The following is a 6,295-nucleotide window of genomic DNA, read 5'->3' as shown; positions in this document are numbered from 1 at the left end:
ACTACTGATGGGTTGGGGCAACATTGAAGCAATAAATTGAAAGCAAAATGTCAATTCAGTCTTGTCAGGTTAACGTAAAAAAAACATTAGTTTGGATTCAGTTTATTAGACATATTCCATCTCTATATGGATTAGGACTTCCAGGTTTACAATCTCAAAGCTGGTAAATGTATCAGTTCCCAAAACATGGCTTGAGTTCTACAAATTACAAAAAAAATGTCTTGCATATAGTTGAAACAAAATCAGAGGAGCACGTCCCATTAGAGCCTACCAATTGCTCAAATCCAGCCATCCTTTGTGCTCAAGTAACACCAGAAAAGTCTGCAGCATGGGGCCTGTATTGGAGTAAGTATGCCTGTGTTGCAGAAGCCCCCAATTTCATTGGGTAATGTATCCCATCAATCCCTGTCAGAAGCAAATGCACAGTAATACATTTTGTATTGGATGTGGTCACTCTATTAGCCCCTTCAGCTTTACATAACCCAGCCATGCTTTGATCTGCAATGATGTGTTAGGGCAGACATGCATGAGTGGCTGCTTCAGCATGAGTCCTGGGCAAAATGGCAGGAAAAGGAATAGTAGATGGGTTTAACAGCCTGGCCTTATTGCATACAATACCCTTTTATTGTTGTGGAAATCCACTGTGTTTCTTTTTTTCTATGATGGAATGCATATATTGGTTTTGAATGAGGTACAGTTTGCATAATCTTCGAGAATTTTATTTTACTTCCATTTCTTAGGAGGCTTAACTTGCTGTGGCGTTTCTGCATCGTACTTTCCATGCATCAGATGTTTATATCAATGTTTCTACCAATGCATTATGCTTTCCTTTGCATTTGGCATTGATGAAGGCTCAGTTCCTGAAGATCTGTAGCATTCAGCAGAATCACTGTGCAAATTACAAATAGGTAAAAATCAGTCCAGAAATATTGAAGGGATTTTATTTTTATTTTTTTTCCTGGCATAAAATTACAGCAAAGACAACGCCACAGGGAATAAAGTTTTGCAAAAAATTGTCTGCCACTGCAGCTGAATAGATACATCAGAATAGCGTTGATCATGTTATTATCTCCATATTTCATGTTCCCACTATGTCTTCTCTGTCACTGGTGGCTCTGATGCTTTTGCATTTTAACTGCTTGCCGCTGTCACTTTATCTCAATCCTTTATGCAATTTTGCTGGCTACATTACCTTTTCTCAACAAGCCATTGTTTGCCAATGTGCTAATGTCTGAATTTGAGTTGTTCATCTATTGTTGGTGTGCTGTGTTGCTTAATGAATATACCTCGCTTACAATACACCACATTATGCATATTTGGCCTTCTCAATTTCATGTGCAGACTTGTGATGTAAGGATATGTTTCATTGTCGTCGCTTGCCACGGAACACTAGCTCTTTCTATCAACAATCGCCACAAGCATTGCTACCTTCTCTGAAAATGCAGAAGCTGATCCAAATCACCATTAAGACAAGAACACATGTTCATAGCCTTTTTTCCAGCTTTTGTAAACCTCCAGAGAAACGTTAGTAATCTATTTTTCCCCCAAATTTGCATCATTGCTGGCGAAGTCGCTGTGATATCTTTCCTCTTTGTTCCTTCAGCTCATTTTGACACGCTCTGGGAAACTTTCACATCTGCCTTTGTGCTTTAGTTGAGTCCCAGCCAAAGTGAAGAACTGAACATGCATTAAGAAGAGCTCCCTGTAATTTCCATCCCCTTCAATTCAAGACTGTTTAAGACATTTTACTGCTCATTATAATGTAGAGGAAGACAGTTTCAATAATGGAAAGGAAAAAAAAGCCAACATTGGAATCTGAAAACCGTTTGCATGAATAGTTTAACTCCTTAGCAAGAACAGTTCACCAAACTCCACACAATGCTTTAGACTTTTTGCAAGACCTACAAACACCATTAAGAAGCACCTCTTTGGTTCTAGTATATAACTGGACATGTTCTCATAAAAAGTTCACGCCTGTTTGCTTCATATGCATCAATACCACCTGTTTTTTAATACTCTGCAAAACATACAATGCTTCAGCAAAAATCCCTCACAGACTGTTGAGTGTTTGACAAAGGGCTCATTCTCATGGAGCCTCCAATTAATGGGGCGTCTTTGAATCAATGGTGGCTGCTAGCGGCTCCTCGTTGGGCAGCGGTGCGTTGTTGTTTGTCTGGTCAGACTAAAGTGTGATTTATTCTTCTGCGGAGGCTCCACGCAGAGCTTTCGCTGTAGCCTACGTAAGTGGCCTGAAGTTTAAACTTGTGCGTTGGTGTTTGCGTCGATCTCTTTAAAGAAACGCAGGGCCGGCATGTGTGTGTGTGTGTGTGTGTGTGTGTGTGTGTGTGTGTGTGGAGGGGATTAGCTTCAGAGTACCGACTCTAGAGTTATAGTGAGAGAAACAAAGTGTCTCCCCTGCGCATTCTGACCACAGTGGGAAATCTCTAGCAGGAAAAGTTAAACCTCTCCTTGATTTCATGTTGTTTATGGAGCCACTGAGTAGATTTAACGCAGAAGCATAAATCACGCTTTATGCTTACAGTCACCACTAAATCTGAGTTTTCCATTTTACATATTACAGTGCGATTATGAGTCCATATTGTATTTTATATATTTGCTTTTGGTTTAATTTATTGTTTATGTAGTTTGGTGCTTTAATTCATCATTTTCTTTCATTTGTAAACATTGCAAATCAATGTAATTTTCAGAAGACAGGGTTGAGATTTACGATGATAAAATATAGAATATCAGCCTTACATAAAATGGTTTTTATGGATAAGCAAACCAACCTGAAAACACTGCAGAAGCCTGAACTGAGAGCTGACTGACTATAGTTTAGTTTAGTGAGTATGATCCCAATTAAAAAAAGAACAAGCTGCTTTCATTTTATTTTGTACTATTCCTCCATGCCAACAATATGACAATCCCATTATTCTGCCCTCACTGCCAGCTGTAAAAATGTGCTTGTGTTTAATTTCGCTTAATTATGCGGTGCACAGTTAGCTGGCAGTTATGGCATAGAAGTATAAAAATGCAGCCTCACTGTTTTCTCCGGAAATTCAAAGACAGACTGTCATGGCGGCTTGTTCAGAATACGATCTCATATTGTACTAAAATAGTTCACCGAAACGTGTTTCTGAAAACATTTTAAGCGAGAAATAGGCCATGCAGTTGTTGAATCTGTCTTCATTTCAGATCGACAAAGGTCAGTTCAAAAGATTTTCGTCGGATTTTGAGAGGCTTAGTCACGGGTGGATGGGTGGGCGTTAACATACAGGACTTTCAAGCCAGAGAGCAGAGTTCACTTCCTGGGGAAAACAAAATGACTTTCACCCTGGAAATGTGTGTTCCTTAGGAGTGTTTTAATCTAAACCATAATCTTTTTCCTAATCTTAACTAGTCATTTTGGTGCCGAATCTTGCACCGATAACCTAGTGAAACTGCAAAAAATGGCGACTGTGTGCAAGCACTGTCCAACATGTGCGGCGTACGCTAGCGGCAATACTTTGAATATGATGCTACACTTAAACACAGACATCATGCCAGTGTGTCCGTTGACAGCGCGAGGACGAGCGAATCGGGTAAGAAAGAGTAACTCCTTCTTTCCGCAGCATTTAAAAAGCCTCCCCATGCAGATTCAGAACTAAAGCTTTTGGCGAGTTTATAGCAAAAGATATGCAGTCATGGAGGATTTCAGCGTATGATTAAAGTAACTTTACTTGAGCCGCTCTATAATATTCCCTCTCGCCAACATTTCAGTAACACAGTAAATCCCAATATGTATTTTTCTTGCAGAGGACCAGGAAAATAGAATGAACAAAGCAGGTTTGGTTTGAAAACGTGTAGCGTGTGTGTTTGGGTTATGTTGCACGTATTGTGTTTTATTTGTATTAATTTTTTAGTAACACAGAGTCACATTTCCTTTTAATCCATCCATATTCCTTTCACTGTATTACAAAGACTGTACTTTAATTAAGTGGAAAAACTAATATTTCCATTAAGAACTGACATGTTATAGGCTACGGTTGAAATTACCAACGCCCCTCCTCTATACCAATAACGTACCGAACCAAAAAAAATTTGGTATGAACCGAACTGTGAATTATGTGAACCGTTCCTGCCCTAGTGCTCATAGCAGCTTTATTACTGTGGCAGTAAAAAAAAGAGCAGACTTGTATCTTGTAACAATGCCCTCTGAAATAAACAGCTTTATTATATGGTGTGCTTAAACCAACATAGAGAGGAGTCGCTCATATAAATGCTTCTGCATGTGTGAAGGATTCTGCGAAAGGTTATTGTGTTCACTGGGAATTGCACATTTGATGTAAACAATACCACCAAGAAGCTACAGTATATTTCGGGGTAAGGAAAAGAAATAAAGATGCTGAAGTGCCCATACAGACACAGACACCATTTACTTGTGTGCACATCGATAAAGAAAAATATCAATTCCTGCGCACCTTGATTTTCATAATTCTACTGTTCTTTCAGACTGTCATTTCTGTTCATTTAAAGTTGATGTTTGTTGGTCTTCACTGTGAAAACAAAGACTATTCAAAGAGCAACGTGACACTAAATCAATGTTTTCCACTTTTTACCTTATTACACTATAAATTGATTACTCCAAGGGCCCTATCTTGCACCCAACGCAGCGCAAAGCCCGACGCAAGTGTCTTTGCTACTTTAAGACCGACATAGTTGTCAATTTCCCATCCAGCGCCCGCGTCGTTTAAATAGCAAATGCACCTGCGCCCATCTTTGCGCACATGAGCGTGCTGGTCTTACAGGGAGGTGTGTTCAGGTGCGTTCTTGGTGTATTGCCATCTTGAGACAGCGGGAAGTGATCGCGCCATTGACCAACAAAAACCTGGTCTAAAGTCAGTAGCGTTATAACCTCAAAATGAGTCTTGTTCTAAAATGTTTGAATAGTAATCCACGTTATTTCTTTTCATTTGGTTTACATTGAGGAGACCAACATTTGATTGATTATTTGATTTGGTCATGCGAGTGTGACTTTCATGAAGTACCAACATAGCCCTGCACCCCGTATTAAAAAAGGAGTTATGAGGATATATATACTGTATAGCCATATATAACTCCTATATTCATACATATACAGTATATTATTTTGATGGTATCCAGACAAATAAATACTTTGATATACATTCAATGAATGCCTGTCTGTATGACACAATACAGTTCAACAGCATCACAAAGACAGTAACATACAATAAAATGAAGATGTTGTATTACACTGTAGTTTAAACTAGATATGTAATATATAAATTACCTTAGGGTCGCAAGTTCATATATATACATAATGATTGTTTCTGTGCTTGTAATGCTTTGTGAGTCCAGTCTTTTTTTCACAGCGCTTCACCTTTCTGTTGCCACCTCAGGTAAATATCTTTTTATTTATATATATATATATATATATATATATATATATATATATATATATATATATATATATGCCAGTATAAGCCAAAAAAAATAAATAATTAATTTCATTAGGTTCTAATGACCGACCACTCATATTTGGGGATGTTTATCAGTGAATATATTGGATATTAGATTGGCAATAAAGAAACCACGATCCCAGCAGTTAATCGTTGCATGGGGACTGGGCTCTTGCTGCAGGTTGTTGCAGAACTCCACTTCGCACAGTCCTATTGTAATCGTCTAGATGCCAGGTCATCAAAAGTCACAGACTAATGATCAAGCTCGCAGTTGGTGGGCCTCAGTGGCTTGGCAGTCCTTGACCGTTTTCCTTCTTATGTTGATTTACCCGATAAATTGCTGCTCTCGGCCATTTTGCATGCCGACATGAGGGCAATTAGAAATGTGCGGTGGGGAACCTTTGCCTCTCATTAACTTAAGCTAGGAAATTGAACTGAAGAGAGGAGGAGAAAAGCACTAGGTATCTCTCCCTATCCTGACAAACTCTACTGTCCCACTCCATTACAGCAGAGACATTTACCCTCCTTTACCCTTACTATATAGGGTGCCAATCAATAAGCCATTGGTTTGGCCCAAGTGATGTTATTGCTTTAGTTGCACTCCCTGGACTTGGATGAAGATGATAAATTCAGGGGGACTGGAGGGTGTCAGGGTAATTAAGTCGCCTAAAGTAAGCTCAAGTGACGATTTCCATGCTAAACAGGCAAAGCTAACGACCTGAAATAACCCTCACACTAGTGGCTTTGTCCGGTAGGATCAGCTCTCAGGAAGTCGTCTCTGTGCATAACTTTCCCCTCGCAGTGTTACGGTAATGACTTGGTACAAGACACAGCAG

At 39.2% G+C, this 6,295-nt stretch overlaps 1 protein-coding gene across 5 annotated transcripts in view; it reads right to left on the bottom strand.

Annotated features, from left to right (window-relative positions):
• Window positions 1-6,295, bottom strand: part of cadm1a (cell adhesion molecule 1a) — a 421,246-nt gene that overhangs the window by 354,160 nt on the left and 60,791 nt on the right. The window lies entirely within an intron of this gene.

The sequence above is a fragment of the Sander lucioperca genome, chromosome 13, assembly GCF_008315115.2.
Source record: "Sander lucioperca isolate FBNREF2018 chromosome 13, SLUC_FBN_1.2, whole genome shotgun sequence".
In the NCBI taxonomy this organism is placed as follows: Eukaryota; Metazoa; Chordata; class Actinopteri; order Perciformes; family Percidae; genus Sander; species Sander lucioperca.
This window is presented reverse-complemented; position numbering and strand designations above follow the sequence as displayed.